Source organism: Theobroma cacao, chromosome 10, assembly GCF_053813885.1.
Source record: "Theobroma cacao isolate CCN51 chromosome 10, ASM5381388v1, whole genome shotgun sequence".
In the NCBI taxonomy this organism is placed as follows: domain Eukaryota; kingdom Viridiplantae; phylum Streptophyta; class Magnoliopsida; order Malvales; family Malvaceae; genus Theobroma; species Theobroma cacao.
In genome coordinates this window covers 21809667-21829754 of record NC_142648.1, presented here as the reverse complement: position 1 = coordinate 21829754, position 20088 = coordinate 21809667, and positions in this window count along the sequence as shown.

Sequence of the window (20088 nt, the reverse complement as noted above, 5' to 3'; positions counted from 1 at the left end):
ATATAAGATACGTAAGAATTTTTAAAAGAAATTATTATACAAACTATTAAACAATCTAATTATAAATCTTATTTGGCACACTAATTTAAAATCCTAATTTTTTTGTTTGGAAAAGTTGGATTTCATTTCATCAAGAAGGAAAAGAACATGAAACAGAACAAGGGGTATACATGTTAGTGTAAGCCCTACAAGCCAACCGATTTTGTGCTTGTAAAACACTACATTAATTAGTCATATTCATGTTAAACACATTATGAAGCGTTTATATAATGTCTGAGATGTTTCTTTATCCATAAGTTTATTTATAAGGAGTTATGAGAGATTTATGTAGATAAAGTTCTTAGAACATAATGGCCTTGCAAAGAAATTACAAAGGTTATAATTATGAGATTTTTATGCATCAAAGCCTTGTTCCTAAATATGTTCCTAGTCATTATATTGTAAAGAATAAAGGCATTGACAATACTTAAAGGCTAGTACATGCTAAGTCTCCTTACTTTGGAAGTAAGTAATTGATCTCATAAGTTGAAGTATGTGAGATATTAGGAGATAGTATGTGGGTGCTTGTTAAGAAATAAGTTCATTGAATATGACTCGCTATAAGAGTTCCATTTAGTATTTCACTCAAGTGTTTATGAAAATACTCTCATGTGTCAGTAGTGTAAGTAATTCGTAGACTTGAGATACTAGATCATCTTGTATGCGAATTGCCATACTTTGATTTTACCTCTACGGGTCTGAAAGTAACCAGATGCTTAAACATGGTGCTTTTGGGTAAGGCATGAAGTATGCGAAGATGAATGACTAGTCCAGAGAGGATTCATCACTCCAAGTGATTTGAATGGGACATATCTCATTCGCTCTTTATTTATATTGATTAAAAGTCCTTGGCCGAGGCAATCTTGATAGGTCAATATAGAAGTTGCAAGACTACTATGGATAAGTTAAAAAGTAGACACCAAGTCAAGCTTTTTATCTATTTGGGATATATGATGAAAGAATCGAATTACACTGAGATACTGTACACTGAAATGGTAGTCGAATCATACTAACTGTAGTACTTTGTATATTGATACAGTGGCTAATAAAGTTTATGGATGCCAATTGAGGTTGATTACTGAGTTAAAAGGGTAATTCAGAAGTGAACCTGTGAAATCTTGACCCTTATAAACACGTAATTAAAAGTAGACGCGATAATGCGGACCAGTGGTAATTATACAATTTCTCTTGGTAGGCTCCTATGAGTGGGTTTTTTTTATGCTATTAAGGTCTAAATAGGCCTAAGGAATGAATAAATGATGTTTATAATGGTAAATAAATGAGGAAAATAAAAATAATGATAATTTTCATAGTATGGGCAAAATGGTCATTTTGCATCTCGAGTCAAAATTTTTAATTTTCATAAGCCTGAGTAGTTTAGATCATTGTAGACCTTGTCCCAATGTCAAAAGAATAAAAATATTGCACAAAGGATTGAAGAAGAACAAGTTAACTTGCTAAAGGGCATTTTGGTAATTACATGAGAAAATGGATAAATATAAGGCATAAATATCCAAGTTTCTAGCAACTTCTTCAAATTTCCAACAGATTCTTCAAGCTTCCAGCAAATTTTTCTTCTTCCTCACCCATCCGATGCCATTTTTCATTCCACCTCCATGAAAATCAAATATTTCATGTGATTTTTCCTTGTTTTCTTTTTATTTCTTTTCTTTTCCTAATCCTTCCTTCTTCTAACTTCTTGGGCACTGAATTGGCAGCTTCTAACCCCAATTTCCAGCACATCTAAACCCTTGGAGAGAGAAAGAAAAATCTCTCCTTGTTTCTTATATTTTCTATTTCTACTTCACTTTCAACAACACTTGGATTTTTGGCTTCAAATCTTCATTTTCAAGGTTGAAAGGTATATGTTTTCAACTTTTGGAAATTTTGAATTTATGGTTATATTTTCAAATTTATTCTCTAATTTCTTCAAATTATTTTTCTTGGAAAGATTAGGTTTTTGGTTGATCTTCATGCCTCCAAGCTCATCCAAGTAACGAAATTTAAATTGGAGTAGTTGGCCAAATGGGTTTGTGAATTAGACTAGAAACTTAGGTTAAATGTTAGGTTAGAGAGTAGATTGCCTATTGTAAATTCATTAGAATTATTAGATTTAATTTACAACTTAATTGAGGTTGTTATGGTTTATTGATAAATATAAGTTTTAATGGTATTTCGAGACTACTTGGATTAGGACCTTGTTGGTGCTAGTTTTGTCAGGTGAGTGAACTGCATTTCAAAATCATTTTGGGAATGTGACTGTTTTGTACAAAACATTTGAATGATTTTATACAACTTTATCTTAAAGCAAGTGCCTTAGGAACAAGCTTTTGCTAAATGGTTTTATGTTGTGATATGTGGTTGTTATTGATTCAAGCACCATTTCATTATGATATATATATATATATATATATGTTGTGCATGATAGTTGATATTGTGTATGATGACTATAACCGTTTGTGTGCACGATGTGGGGGGATGCACATGCCGGTGATGATGGTGGTGTGGGAAATGGATGATGATAGTGCCTGTGTGCACGATGTGGGGGGATGTACACGATGGCACTGATTGTGCACGATGTGGGGGGATGCACATGATGGCACCGGCTATGTGCACGATGTGGGGGGATGTACATGAGCCGGGTGTGATTATGCTGATATTGGTGTGGGAGATGGATGATGATAGTGCCCATGTGCACGATGTGGGGGGATGTACACGATGGCATTGATTATGCACGATGTGGGGGGATGTACATGAGCTGGGTGTGATTATGCTGATATTGGTGTTATCTATGCATTTATATATATACATCTATGTTTATGGAATCAAAGTTCATGAGTATGGTATATGGTTTTGCATATGTGAATCTTGCATGTTGAACTTTGAAAGTTGCTAAGTATTGTCAAATTGGTGTTCATTGCAACAAGGAATTTGGCTATAGGGAAATGGATTCTCGTTGCCGCCAAAAACTCTCGGTGGTTGTGCAGTAGTGTCACTTTGACAGTGATTTTGACCACATTTCGATCAGAATTGGGCAAAGTGGAAAACACTAAAGTCGTAGCCCTATCTCTTAGCTTTCTAATGACTGAACAAGCATGTCAATTGGACCCATGTAGTGGAAGATATACTTGAAAAACTGAACCATATGCAAACCGAGAATGCCTTTTGTTGCAGCGAGAAACGTGTTGTCACGTTGCTACCTTGCTCGGGTTCTGATATAATTTCCTTCACTCCCTTATCTTCATGATTGAGCATGGGTCTTTGCAATACTAAGAGTCCACTAGTCAATGTCCAAAACAAGGGGGTTTAAGAAAGAAATTAAACCAAATTGCATTGTTTTCAAAACAAGTGCATCATGATTTCCAAATTCTTCCTATTGATTGCTTGTTCCCTTCTTATGTTCATTCACTGAGTTTTATACTCATGTTTTAAAATTCATGTTTTCAGATTTAGAGGCAGTTGGAACCTAGTTTGAGTTGCACACATATGCTCGTCTTCTTGGTAGGTACTATGGCATCTCAATAGTTGCACCTTCACTATGGTCACTCCGCTGGAAGTCTAGAGTCCTTTTCGTTGAACTTATGTACCTTGATGTAAATTGTTAAGCTATATATATCTTAAGCAATAGACGTTTATGTTTATTAATGTTGCCACTACGAGATGGCACGAATGACTTTATTTTGAATCATAAATGTGAACATATGGTTTCGATGGAAAAGTATTGAAATACTTGTTGATAAGAATTATGAAATACGGTTGTAAGAACAAGTGATGAAATCGATGAATGGAGTCACATAAATAGGCTTGCTTGGGCTTAATGGGCTATGCCCATTGGACTCATGCACCGATTATGGTCCGAAAATTTGGGCTATGACAAAGGTAGTATCAGAGCTCTAGGTTTAGTAGAGCCCTAAGGATCCTTGTGTCTGTCAGCGGAGTTATCGGAGTTAATGTAAAGTCTTGTTTATGGTTTGTGACTGCAACACAAATCATAGACAGGAGACTATATGAACTCCTATTCCTAGTAACCTGCCCTTTTGCTATCGTCATGTAGAGAGTATAAATGGTATCGTTGCTCGGGTTTGAGATGCCACCCGAGACATAAACCATTATTGGAAAGATTTTTAAGCAAATGCTCCTAATGAAAGGTCAATATAATGATATATTCCTCTTACTAAGGATGAAGGAAGGTGGAGCTGGACTGTTAGGTCCGTAATAATTTATTCCTTTAGTGGAATTATGATTTGAACCCATGGTTATCAAGGAAAAAAATTTTAAAAAAAAATTAGAGACTATGGATTGTATTTGAGGTCAATATAGGGAGGATGTACGATAATGGTAATAAAAGCTGTTTTTTGACTGGAATGAATAGTGATTGTTATGACTCGCTTGAGATTTATAAATTTAAGCATCGAGGAAAGTGTAAACCAATGTTTATGTGCACCTAGGTAAGTGCACCGTGTTAATTGAGCTTGACATGCCCCTATAGAAATAGTGTGGGCTTTTGAAATATTTTATAAGCATATAAGTGTTGAATATGTGTATAGTAGCTTAAATGGAGTTGGTTTTGATTTCAACTAAGTGATTGTGAGATTCCAAGGCTTGAATTAAATTATTGTGGTTTATAGTTATAATTGCATGAATTAGCTCAAGAGTGAAAATCATGGATTATTATAATTGATGGTAGTCATGAAGTAAAAGGCTAGTAAATGATTTACTCTAAGAATGAACTTGAATTTTTGCTATGTTTAGTGTGGAGCCAAAAGATTAAAGGACTAGATGTGGATTTAGCAGTTTGAAATTAAATGACATGGAAATGACAAATTTAGTCTAAGTGCCATATGGAGTTCTATACTAAGATCGATATATGAATTGCTTTAAAGGTCAATTTAAAAATATGTTTGGTTCAATATGCAACCTATGATGTAAATGATTAGTCTTGAATGTGATTTCTCCAAAGGTAAGGGACTTAAAACATGTGAATTTTCATATATGCTCTAAGAGGAAGCTTCTGCACCTTAAGCTTAAGAAATTTGATCTTATGACTGCAAAGGCAAGATACAAAAAATTTATGTGAATTGTTTGCCTTATGGATGTAATTGGTTAAGAATTGATGAGTACAGCCAAGATCTTAACACTAAGTAGTGTACAATTTGATATATGTGTACCTAAAAGCAAATTTGGAGATCCTCGCTTAATCAATTTGCATTGAATGTTGTGGTAAAGGTATATGAATGTTAGTGGTGAAGTATGTCCAAAGTGAGATATGTGGAGACTAATGTTCCAATCACAAACTTGTGATAGAAAGCTAGTTTTGCAAATTGTGGTTTCCATGATCACAAAATATATGGAGATTATCAATATGTAGGCATACACTTGGAGTTGTACATCTTGTGATTCCCATGCATCATATGGAAGGAGATATCCCATAGAGGAGTTTACCTGATTTATGGTTACATGAAAATAGGCTTGGCATGAGATTGAGAGTGCCTTGGCATAAATGTGGAATGTATTGTGAAAGGTTGAAAAGCCACATATACCTTAACAAGGTCAATAACATGAATGAGAAGGGAGATATGAATGTTGATATGCTGAGCATAAAGAGCTTAAGGATAATTAATGCAATTATACTAAGTTAGATAGTATGATCCGAACTAAGAACACAAATACCTTAGGAGATTTTAAAATAATACCCAGTAGGGTCAGTGAGCTAAAGTGTTATCGGGCATACAATGAACGATTAAAGTTATGAGTGGCTTTGAAGATAAGCCTTTGATTGATTAAATTCTCAATGGAACCCTATTAAAGAAAGTGTTTAAGTGATTTGGAAGTGTATGGAAAAGCATAAGAGAATATATTAGCTTGACTTGCTATAAGAGGTCAAAATTTGGATGGCCATGAGTGGCTTATGAGTAACCCAACAATGTATAAGTAAATGTGCAAGAGAGCTATAATTGATAGATAAGGGTAGAACTTTAATGATGAGACTGTGTTCACTGCTTTAAGCATTGAACTGTAAATTACGAACATGTATCCACCTTGTGAATACCCTGATGAGGTAAATTCAAAAGATTTTTCACAATAAGAAAACATTAAAGCTCGAGGAGCTAATAGTTTTATAGCGATGTTAATGCTCGTGACTGATATGTCACGTAGTACCAAGGTATGCTGCAAGTCTAAGAATGTTTGGGAATGTTGGTTTGAGGTAATGACTACCTTGCCATTACATAGACTCGATAATGATACGATCTTGATACACTTGTGGAGGTAAAGCATACAATAGTAAAAAGTGCTTCCCTCGCATGTTTCATTTCATGTTGAGTAGTTATCAAGGTAGAGTACCAAATAAAGGTAAGCAAAGATTGAACTGTGCTTTAAATGCTTAATGAATAATGGTGATATGCTTTAGTTAATCGATATTACCCTTGGTGAGGGAATAAAAGTACATAATTGGATTCGTAGAGATCTACTTGGGAAAAGAGATGATGATTTGAGAATTCAAGTACTCATATACAAATAAAGATTTGGTAATGAAACATGACCTAGAGATGGAATACTACAATATAAATTTTGACTAAGAAAATCGACTTATAAAACACTTGGTGTTTGGAGATGGTGTCAATTAATGGTTGACTCTTGTATGAGAATGGAATATTGAAATCAGCTTTGTGTATTCACCACAAATGATGAAGCATGATCTAACCAACTAAGAGACGACTTATTGAGCTTGATATGCCTAAGGCTATTCGAAGTTAAAATTTTTGGAAATAATATGTATGGATATATATGTTGCATATTGGTATAAAAGCTCATGCGGAGTTAGTTATAATTTGATTCGATGATGATATTCTATCAACGGTTATAGTGCTAGACAATGATTAAGATAATTTATCGCTGATTTTGGCAGTGAACAAGTTGATTATGATGCTGTTAACTTAAAAGTAAGTGTTTATACTTTTGGTATAAGTTCATCAAATTCTATTATATTGTGATCAAACTTGGTGTTTTGATATAGCCTGAGAGGCTTGGCATATCAACTAGCTTAACTGTGAGCTAGAAATTGTTAGGTTATTATGAAGTACACAAATAGAGAAATATGACATGAATTTAATATCCTAAGGGGCAATGGAAAATGATGTATCTGTTTTGGTATAGCTTCAATATATATAGTTTTGATATATAAAGATGTGGGGAAAAGTTTATAGCTTATGCGTGAAGGTGTGCACTTGAATTTGTGCACCTTAAAGTGTGAAATCTACCTTGATTAGCATAAAGCCGATGATTCATAATGAAGGATGATGGATTTAATTTTCTAAGGTAAAAAGGGTTGAAATAAGTTAATTTTAGAAAGGTCTTAGTAAAATGATTCCTTGATTTTAAATTGTACTTAAAGAAAGATTAATGTCTAATTTCATCCTCAGATTGATAAACTAATGAGGCCATGAGATCTGACATTTGGAATAAATTTGAGAAATATCAAGTTAGATATGTTGTGGGTGATTGATGACGAGCAAATTAGCTATGACATTGGAAATATAGAAATGATTAGTAATCAAAATGAGAGTTGGAAAGGAACTTTAAAGGAAAAATTTTGAGCAACTTTAATCTTGAGAGGTTGAGTTATTGATTAAAGAGACTAGTTAAGATTATAAGGGAGTATGTGAAATGTCATGATTTATTGAAATGTCTTGTGGTATAAATTGAGATTTATCTAGTGAGCACTCTATCATGAAAGTATTGGAGTTTGTTTTTGGGAATATGATGATTAATGGTTACTAGATTTGAATCATCTTTGATATTAAAACATAAATGAAATGAATAAAGAGCGTTTGATCCTTATGTATTGTGAAATGCTTCAATGGAATTTGTATGGGAGAATGAAAAATGAAATAGAGATTGATTGACAAATTAGACCCATAGTCAATGGTGGAATAGATGCTTGAATATTGGAAGGGTTGATAAAAGAGCAAGGTAGAGGAGTTACGGATGGTTAAGTAAACATGCATGATTGATGATTTAAGGATGATTTGATTGAGGTGTGACCAGAGTTAATAGCATGTTTGAATTCTCTTCATAAGATAAAGAATAATATTATTTTGACCCAACAAGAGTAGTACACAAAACTATATACTATGACATTGTTGAGTTTTCTATAAGATTGGAAGTCGATATGATGCATAAACCAAGATTTTATGTTAAGAATACCCAACGAGAGTGATGTGGTAGAACTTTAGAACTTTGATTATTCACCCTACGTCGATTTGAATTCGAGGACGAATTCATTTTAAGTGGGGGAGAATGTAGTACCTTATATATTGATACGGTGGCTAATAAAGTTTATGGATGCCAATTGAGGTTGATTATTGAGTTAAAAGGTAATTCAGAAGTGAACCTATGAAATCTAGACCCCTATAAAGACGTAATTAGAAGTAGACGCGATAATGCAGACCAGGGGTAATTTCGTAATTTCTCTTGGTAGGCTCCTACAAGTGGGTTTTTTTATGCTATTAAGGTCTAAATAGGCCTAAGGAATGAATAAATGATGTTTATGATGGTAAATAAATGAGGAAAATAAAAATAATGATAATTTCCATAGTAGGGGCAAAATGGTCATTTTGCACCCCGTGTCAAAATTTTCAGTTTTCATAAGCCTGAGTAGTTTAGATCATTGTGGATCTTGTCCCAGTATCAAAAGAATAAAAATATTGCACAAAGGATTGGAGAAGAACAAGTTAACTTGCTAAAGGGCATTTTGGTAATTACGTGAGAAAATGGATAAATATAAGGTATAAATATCCAAGTTTCTAGCAACTTCTTCAAATTTCCAGCAGATTCTTCAAGCTTCCAGCAAATTTTTCTTCTTCCTCATCCATCCAGTGCCATTTTTCATTCCACCTCCATGAAAATCAAATATTTCATGTGATTTTTCCTTGTTTTCTTTTTATTTCTTTTCTTTTCCTAATCCTTCCTTCTCTTAACTTCTTGGGCACTGAATTGGCAGCTTCTAACCCCAATTTCCAGCACATCTAAACCCTTGGAGAGAGAAAGAAAAATCTCTCCTTGTTTCTTATATTTTCTATTTCTACTTCACTTTCAACAACACTTGGATTTTTGGCTTCAAATTTTCATTTTCAAGGTTGAAAGGTATATATTTTCAACTTTTGGAAATTTTGAATTTATGGTGATATTTTCAAATTTATTCTCTAATTTCTTCAAATTATTTTTCTTGGAAATATTAGGTTTTTGGTTGATCTTCATGCCTCTAAGCTCATCTAGGTAACGAAATTTAAATTGGAGTAGTTGGCCAAATGGGTTTGTGAATTAGACTAGAAACTTAGGTTAAATGTTAGGTTAGAGAGTAGATTTCCTATTGTAAATTCATTAGAATTATTAGATTTAATTTACAACTTAATTAAGGTTGTTATGGTTTATTGATAAATATAGATTTTAATGGTATTTCGGGACTACTTGGATTAGGACCTTATTGGTGCTACTTTTGTCAGGTGAGTGAACTGCATTTCAAAATCATTTTGGGAATGTGATTGTTTTGTACAAAGCATTTGAATGATTTTATACAACTTTATCTTAAAACAAGTGCCTTAGGAACAAGCTTTTGCTAAATGGTTTTATGTTGTGATATGTGGTTGTTATTGATTCATGCACCATTTCATTATGATATATATATATATATATATATATATATATGTTGTGCATGATAGTTGATATTGTGTATGATGACTATAACCGTGTGTGTGCACGATATGGGGGGATGCACATGCCGATGATGATGGTGGTGTGAGAGATGGATGATGATAGTGCCCATGTGCACGATGTGGGGGGATGTACACGATGGCACTGATTGTGCACGATGTGGGGGGATGCACATGATGGCGCCTACTATGTGCACAATGTGGGGGGATGTACATGAGCCGGGTGTGATTATGCTGATATTGGTGTTATCTATGCATTTATATATATACATCTATGTTTATGAAATCAAAGTTCATGAGTATGGTATATGGTTTTGCATATGTGAATCTTGCATGTTGAACTTTTAAAGTTGCTAAGTATTGTCAAATCGGTGTTCTTTGCAACAAGGAATTTGGCTGTAGCGAAATAGATTTTCATTGCCGCCAGAAACTCTCAGTGGTTATGCAGTAGTGTCACTTTGATAGCGATTTTGACCACATTTCGATCAGAATTGGGCAAAGTGGAAAACACTAAAGTCGTAGCCCTGCCTTTTAGCTTTCTAAGACCCAACAAGCATGTCAATTGGACCTATGTAGTGGAAGATATGCTTGAAAAACTGAACCATATGTAAACCGAGAATGCCTTTTGCTGCAGCGAGAAACGTGTTGTCACGTTGCTACCTTGCTCGAGTTCTGATATAATTTCCTTCATCTCTTATCTTCATGATTGAGCATGGGTCTTTACAATACTAAGAGTTTACTAATCAATGTCCAAAACAAGGGGGTTTAAGAAAGAAATTAAAGCAAATTGCATTGTTTTCAAAACAAGTGCATCATGATTTCCAAATTCTTCCTATTGATTGCTTGTTCCCTTCTTATGTTCACTCATTGAGTTTTATACTCACGTTTTTAAAATTCATGTTTTCAGATTTGGAGGCAGTTGGAAAATAGTTTGAGTCGCACACATATGCTCGTTTTCTTGGTAGGTACTATGACATCTCAGTAGCTGCACCTTCACTATGGTCATTCCGCTAGAAGTCTAGAGTCCTTTTCGTTGAACATATGTACCTTGATGTAAATTGTTAAGATATATATATCTTAAGCAACAGACATTTATGTTGATTAATGTTGCCACTACGAGATGGCACGAATGACGTTATTTTGAATCATAAATGTGAACATATGGTTTCGATGGAAAAGTATTGAAATACTTGTTGATAAGAATTATGAAATACGATTGTAAGAACGAGTGATGAAATCGATGAATGGAGTCACATAAATAGGCTTACTTGGGCTTAGTGGGTTATGCCCATTGGGCCCATGCGCCGGTCATGGTCCGAAAATTTGGGCTGTGACATTAACTCTCCTAACATTTGAGTGATCATAACGTATTACTAGATGCCGCTTATAATCTATAAATATAAATATAAATTCTTAATTGAATTAATTTATATTTGTTGCCAACATGCTAGGAACCTAATGGGTCACACATATAAGGTGAATTATCGAAATTAATTTGAGTATTAGGCTAAATCAAATATGATTTGATGGAGTATTAAATAAAGGCCCAATTAATCCAAGACATTTTATAATCCTAGTTGGATATAAAGTAAGTCAATTCACTCGAGAATAGAATTCCTTAGCCGTCTCTTGGATATATAAAAGAGTTCTGTTTTATTTTCTCATTTGTTGAGATAGGATCACAACCAAAAAAAAGAGAAAAATGCAAGGAAGCTCAAAGTTGAAAGTTTGCTAGCACAAATTTTGGCTTGGATATTCACACACTCTTAGTGAAGAGAATTTGGCAAATCACTGTGAGGATCACTATTAGAGGCAAGACAATTGTGCTGCTTTGATTTGATAAGTCTTAGTTGGTGTACAAAAATTAAAAACGAAAAGATAAGGAGGATTCCACCAAAGAAAACAAACTTTTAGGTATGTCAAAATCTCTCTTATGGTTTTTCTAGATTAGTTTCAAATAAAAAGATCTATGGTTTAGGGGATTAAAATTTAAATAATATTCCTCTGCATATGAGTCATCTTAGCATGATTTAAATCTGCAGTAGTGGTATCAAAGCCTCCTTTAATTGATTTAATCTAGTTTTATATTTAGTTGTTGAAGATTACAAAAACTGCTTTGTTTATTTGTCGATTTGATGCAAAGTTTGAAAAAAATTTTAGAATAAATTTGAATGGATTTTTCAAAACTAATTGATGTTTCAAAAGGCCTTTAAAACCTTGATTTATGGATTTAAAATCTAGATTTAATAAATCTTTAAAGATTTTATTGATTTGTTTTAAGAGAATCCAAATTTGAAAATTTTGGTAACATAACGTGAACTGCTTTGAAAATTTTTTTGAGGGACTTAGAGAAGGAGTCTGTGCTTGATTTTTGGAGGGTAGAAGCTCAAGAGGACGATCTCAACCTCTGAAAATTTACAGCATTTAATTACCTCGTTTGGGTGGTGATTTGATGATGTTTCTACACAAACAGTTTGTTGGAATTGTATTCTTGTGTGACAAGGACTCTTACAAAATCATGGTTATTTGTATTCCGAATTTGCTGAGGTTTTGAGAGCTTTTTGGCATGATGTTTGGGGCATGGGATGTCTCTGAATTGGTGCTAAATCACAGCAAACAATGGAAGATAGAGCTCTAAATAATTTGAGACAGCATAAGTGATGCAAACCCAATAAAATTACATTAGCTTGTGCGATTTCTTCCCTATATAATTAAGAGTTGTACTAATTTAGTTATGATATGGATTTAGACTCCTAATTGTAATGGAATATATCCTAAATAAGATTTTATAATCAAATTGGCAAAGAAATAGGACTTTTGTCCATAAAGATCTAATTCTAGTTGGACTGGAATTGTAAAAATTGAAGACAACAAGGATTAAATTTTCTAATAAAATTAGAAAGCCTAATTGGATTAGGATTCCTTGTGAATATTAAATTTTTCATATGATTAGGACTCATATTGAGAATAAGGGTCAGATTTAAATTCATAATCCTAAAAGGTTTAGGATTACAAAGTCTATACTTATTTTAATTCCTAGTAGGACTAAGACTTCTAATTGGCACAAGACTTGTAATGGGATTAGGACATCAAATTATTTGGATTAATATCTTCAAAGGTTAAGTAATATTATTGCCAAATGACATATAAGATCTCCAATTTGAATTAAACATAAGTTTTATATGTTCATTATATGATTATGAATGTATGAGGATGATTATGGACTTAGATCGCTATAATGTGTTAAGGATGGTTATGGTTGAATGTATTTGGTATTTATTTTATAAATAGGATGTGTGCCCTGCCCTTGCTCTATTTTATTTAGAAGTTGTTAAATTCTCTTCTTATCTTACTCCGCTCAACTGTAACTTAAAGTTTTTTTACATATATGTAAGTAGAATTCATAAGACTATATTAGAAAGAAAATTTTGTAAGCCCAAGAATAAAGGACGAGGGCGCCAAGGAGATTTGAAGATTACAATACTACAAGATATAGTGATATTTGCATATAACCCTTTAGAATTTGACCAATTAATTTGTCAAACCCTACTTTGTAAAATAATTATAATGTCATTCACATGCTCGACAGAATGTTTGTATATTTAGGAAGTTCGAGAAATCGTTAAAAGACGATATTGCCCCTAATGGTATCATTAAGTCGATTAAGCCTCGAACTAGTTCAAATAGGAATTTTAAGGTGAAATTAAGAGTTTCATAGTTCAGGGATGACTCAAAATGGTAATTAGGAGTTCGAGGATCAATTCGGAGTCAAATCAAAATTTTCACTATCTAGGGGTAAAATTGTAATTTTTCCACTTGCGGACAAAATTTGAGATTTTGAGAGAATTTAGATCACATTTGACAAATTGGAGAATGGTATGAGTATAAGGGATGGAAAATATGTCTATGGGCAATTTTTCATTTTTTGGGGTAAAAATGTAATTTTTCACTTTACAGGGGCAAAAGTGTAATTTTTAAAAATTTGCTCCACCAGAACTTTGGAAAAGTCTAGAAATTTCATGGAAGACATGGATAAGTGAAGAGGATTGAGTGGTAGAAAAAGAAAGTCAAAAAGATGGCTAGAAAAAAATAAAATAATAAAATATTCAAAAGGTAAATAAAATAATAATATTTTATTAAGCTTATTAAAAGGCTTGAAAGTTCCAGAATTCTTCATTGGGATGGTCAGCCAAAATCAGCAGGAGAGAGAGAGAAATAAGAACAAACCCTAGAGTGAGAAAATTCAAAGAAAAAGTGTGATTTTTCAAGGAATCAAGTGTTTAAAGGTATGATTTTTCAAGCTTAGCTTAAGATTTATCATTTCCATGCATTTCTCATCATTTTCCATGGTTGAATCATGTGATTTGAGGATGAATTCAATTCTGGAAAAATGGGTTAGGAGAGAGAAACTTGTTAGATTAATTTGATTTTAAGTTATGTTAGTGTTTTAAGTTAGTTTAGCATATTTAGGAACAAAACAACAAGAAAAGAATTTATTTTCCTCCATTACCATTATTGGCTGAATTTTCTAGGGGAATATTGGCTGATGATCTTGATGTTTATTTGAGGAATTATGATGAATAATGATGAATTATGAGTCTAGAAAAATAATGGAAATTTTCGGAGCAAAAATATGAATTTTTACCCATTAGGGGTATTTTCGTAATTTGTTATCAGGACTGATAATTTGCACCACACTGAGGGACATTAAGTCAATTTGGGTGCAATTGAGGTATAGAAACTGAAAAAAATTAATTTGAGATTAAATTGGACGCGTTAGTAATTTAATCGGGTAATAGGCCGAATTAGGTCAGCACCGCATTTAAGCGGTAGTCGGATAAGTTGCATGTCATATCATGCATATATACCGAGCCTGAATTGATTTTATAATGGTCAAGCATTGATATGGTGAATTATGTATTGTACATTGTGGATAGGTGGTGAGCAAATTACACTGGTAAAAGTACCAAAATTGTGCTTGAAGACTGGGATTAGGAGTACATCGACTCCTAGAACTGTGAGTGGACAATTTATCGTCTTAAATATCTAGAGTAATTATACTTGTTTGATGCTTTTATTGAATGGTGAATTTAAATTATAAAATATTATGTTTTCCAATTAAAATGTTTTTTAATAAAAAATGAGATTTATACTGGTTTTGAAAACTAATATTGTTTTGGGAAAATTGAGTATATGGAGACTGTGTTGAAATTTATGATTTTATATGTTATTGAAATTGTGGCTTATGACACTATGGTAGCATGATGGCTAAATTTTTGAGGTTGGCATGAAATACATGAACAGTTTTGGATTGGTCTCGGTAGACTGGATTACATTTTATTCGCCATATTATGCTACTGGAATTTTTATGGGTCTGGTGGTATATTAAACGGTCACTGCAGTGGTGGGGGTTTTCGTGGACTGCCTATGAGAGGGGCACGGTAACTCAATTATATATTTACCTCCGGGGGGAGATGTTGGGTAAAGTATCTCCTGAGGTATGATTTGAGTGCACCTCACGTTCGGGCCACCACGTGAGAGTGAGACTCAGCCAACGCTAAGGAACGGCTGTGTGTTAGATGTGAAAACATGTTTATGGGTATGGGTCATTGAACAGCCTTGGCGGTCTCAGTGGGATACCTTGACGAAGGTACCTGCGAGAATGATTTTGGTAGGGGCCAAGTTTAAGAAATTCATAAGCCGAGAAATTTTGATGAAAAGAAATTGTTTGGTATAGATTGAAATGAGTTTTGTGTTATGAACATTATTGAGATATAACGTTTTTATATTATCTCCATCTACTCGGCTTTAGATGCTTTTGATGGTAATTGTTTTGTCACGACCCGGTACTCCCCTCGAGCCCGTGACAACCGCCGCGGTGTCCCGGTAGACACTTATTGCCCGGAATGTCAACCCGAAACCCCGCAAGGCTTTACTATCAGTTTCTCTGTTCCCTTGTGAGCAACCATTGTCAAATATCGTGTTCTAAAATATTTTAAGCTGTTTCCAACTTTAAACAAATAAAATATTAATTTTTCGTCTCACAAGGGTATTTTGGTCATTTTTCTCAAAAATTTTAAAACTGGCTAAAACGTAATATACAAGTACAAAACACACAATTCATATTCAAAATGAGTTTAAAAGTCTAAAATCTTCATTTAAAACGAAATTATGGTTATTTGAATATAATAAGAAAATAAAAGAAATATTAAGTAAAATATTCTATTTTCTTATAAAACAATATTTATAGAGTTATATGTGAATAATTTTTATAACGTAAAAGTTAAATAAATTTATACATACTTAAATACAGTAAGCCAAAATATTTAATTTAATTTACAATAACAAGAGTGCCCCCGAATAAACAAAAGTAAAGAGGACTGTGAACCTACGATTTGGAAAATGCAGATCCCACTGTAGTCCTCGATGAGATCAGCTATCTACAGTCTATACTGAACCTGAAATGGGTGGAAAGGAGGGTGGTGAGATTATAAAATCCCAATGAGTAAACAAACATCATCATAAACATCTAGAGTTGAGTACATGGAGACAATAAAGTAAATCATCATAAACTGGGTTATAGCATTAGAACACATTTTGTTCAAAACACGTAAAGAGGCTTATGAATCTCATAAAAATCTAGGCTTGTGCCATAAATCCATTCTCGGGGACACCTTGGCCGAGGCATCCTACCGAGACCGCCAAGGCTATTAAAATTCACATTTCACATAAATCATGTTTTTGTTTTGAAAACATAGCCGTTCCTTGGCGTTGGCTGAGTTCCCCCTCACGTGGTGGTTTAGCGTGAAGTGAACCCTAAACTTTACCCCAGGAGATACCCTACGCGCCTCTCCGTTCGAGGTAAGAATATAATGGGGTTTACCGTGCCCCTCTAAAAGGCTGGTCCACAGAAACCCCCTACTGCAGTGATTAATTAATATATAATCCACCATATAATAAAACTCAATAACATGATATGGCAATTTTGTAATTCGTAGTTTTTCAAGGTAACCAAACAATTCGCATTTCAATACAATTGCCAACTAGCCAATCATGCTCGATTTATCATAAGCCAGTTAATTTAAACAATCAAATTGCCACAATTAACAGTCTCCGTGTACTCTATTTTTCAAAATCACTATTAATTTCAAAACAATTTATAATTTAATTTCATTGAAACTCATTTATTCATAAAACATGAAAATTTATCTTTTTAAATTCCTTTTTCCATAGAATTCATGAAAGCATTTAAAAACCACCCTAGATAATTAAAATGACAGTAAGTTTACTCACAATGTCTAGAATGCAGACTTTTGAAGCACTCTGTCTACTGGTCCTCGGATGCAATTTCCTTGCCTTTATCGGAGGACTCACCACCTTGACACAGTACAAAATCGAGAGTTTCACCAAGTTGGTACTAAATCAAAATTAAACTAATTTAGACTACCAATGCATGATAAGGAATGCAAAAATGCACTGGTAACTATCTAAACCCGGTATTGGCCTAATTCGTCTTATCACCCGATTAAATTCCTAACGGGTCCGTTTAAACTCCAATTTAATTCTTTTCAGTTTCTATACCTCAATTGCACCCAAATTAACCTAATGTCCCTCAGTGTGGTGCAAATTATCAGTCCCAACAGCAAATTACGAAAATACCCCTAGTGGGTAAAAATTCGTATTTTTGCTCCGAAAATTCCCATTATTTTTCTAGGCTCATAATTCATCATTCCTTAACCAATTCTCCTAGAATAAAATCAAACTCATCCTCACTCACTACATGGTAAATTCAGCCATTAATGGTTGGGGGAGAAAATAAATTCTTTTCTTGTTGTTTTGTTTCTAAATATGCTAAACTAACTAAAAACACTAACATAAATTAAAATCAAATAAATCCAACAACTTTCTCTCTCCTAACCCATTTTTCCAGAATTTAATTCATCATGAAAACATGTAATTTAATCATGGAAAATAAAGAGAAATGCTTGGGAATAAGAAAACTCAAGCTTAATAGAAAAAACTCACCTTTTTCACTTAATTTCCTTGAAAATTCACACTTTTTCTTTGATTTTTTCTCTCTAGGGTTTTGTTTTTGTTTTCTCTCTCTTCTTGCTGGTTTGGCCGGCCATGGGGTGGAAGATGGGCTGACTTTGTGGCTTTTAAAAAGGAAAATAATAAATTAATAAAGGCATGACACATGGCATTATGTCATTGGCCCGTTTTTAAAATTTTAAAAATTTAAACATTTTATCTCCACCACATGTTTAGTCAAGGGTCAAAGATGAAGACAAAGGAAGACCATGTGCTGGAAAAAATATCCTGGTGGTGGAAAATTACAATTTTGCCCCTGAGGTGGCAAAATTACCATTTTACCCCTATACTCCAAATTATACCGAAATTAAAATTTTTCACTTCTAAACCTCAAATCATACTTCAATAAGTCAAATTATACTCTAATAAGTCAAATGGGGTCAAAAAAATCTTTTCTAAAATTCCCATTTTGTCCCCAGGTGGCAAATGACCATTTTGCCCCTAGTTAGTGAAAATTCCGATTTGACTCCAAATTGATCCTCAAACTCCAAATTACCATTTTAAGTCATCCATGAACTGTGAAACTCTTAATCTCATCTTAAAATTCTTATTTGATCTAGTTCGAGGATTAAATAAACTTTGTTGTACCTCTAGGTACAATACCGACTTTTGTAAATTTTTTTGGGACTCTCCTAGCATGCAATCATGCTATCATCACATGTATGTCATGAATAGTATTTTATAAGGTCGGGCTTTACAGCACTACCCCCCTTAAAATAAAATTTTGACCTCAAAATTTCACTTACCTGATTCGAATAAAAGATGTGGATATTGGTTTCTCATCTGGCTCTCGACTTCCCACGTCATCTCCTCCATTCGAGCATTCTTCCACAATACTTTCACCATTGGAATGCTCTTGTTCCTTAGCACTCGATCCTTTCGATCTAGAATACGTACAGGCTGCACCTCGAACTTCAAATCCTCATGCAACTCAATGGGAGGTGTCTCTAAAATGTGAGAGGGATCGGGAACATACTTTTTCAACATCGAGACATGGAAGACATTATGAATTCGATCTAACTCTGGGGGTAATTCAAGTCTGTAAGCCACTGGCCCAATCCTTTCAATGATACGAAAAGGTCCAATGTATCTTGGATTGAGCTTTCCCCTCTTCGCGAATCGAATCACACCTTTCATCATCCAATAAATACCACAAATTATCACAATAGTATAATCAAATAAGATTTAATACTTGGAAATTTCAAATTATTACCTTTCCAAGGAGAAACCTTAAGAAAAACTTTATCGTCGACTTCAAACTCCAAATCTTTCCTTCGTTTATCCGAATAATTCTTCTGCCTATCTTGAGCTGTCTTTAATCGCTCTCGGATAACTTTGACCTTATCGTTTGTCAAATCAATCAATTCCACATTCACCAATTTCCTCTCACCTACTTCATCCCAACAGAGCGGAGTTCGGCATTTCCTTCCATACAAAGCCTCGTATGGTGCCATCCCAATACTAGACTGAAAACTGTTATTATAAGCAAACTCCACCAATGGCAAGTGTCTGTCCCAACTCCCGATAAAGTCAATGACACAAGCCCGTAACATATCCTCCAAGGTCTGAATAGTTCTCTCAGATTGACCATCTGTCTGTGGATGAAAGGCAGTACTAAATCTCAATTTAGTTCCAAGAGCTTCCTGAAATTTCGGCCAAAATCGAGAAGTAAATCGAGGGTCTCGATCTGACACAATAGAAACTGGGACTCCGTGTAATCTCACAATCTCATCTATATAAAGTCTTGCCAGCCTCTCAATAGAATATGTGCTATGGATAGCCAAGAAATGGGCGGACTTAGTCAATCTATCCACAATCACCCAAATAGCATCCTTCCCACTTTGTGTCCGCGGCAAACCCAATACAAAGTCCATAGTCACATGTTCCCACTTCCATTCAGGAATCGGTAAAGGTTGAAGAGTACCTGACGGTTTTTGATGCTCCGCCTTGATCTGTTGGCATGTGAGACATTTCGCTACAAACTCTGCTATGTCTCGTTTCATACCTGGCCACCAATAACTTTCTTTAATAGTCCGATACATCTTGGTGCTTCCGGGATGTAAAGCGTAGGCGGAAGAATGAGCTTCCTCCAAAATAGCTCGTCTCAACTGATCATCCTTAGGAACACAAATTCGGTCTCTAAGCATGAAAGTACCATCATCGCTGAGTCTAAACTCACTAGCTTCTCCATCTTGCAGCTTTTGAACTTCCTGTTTCAACCAATCATCAGATTTCTGCAATTCTCTTA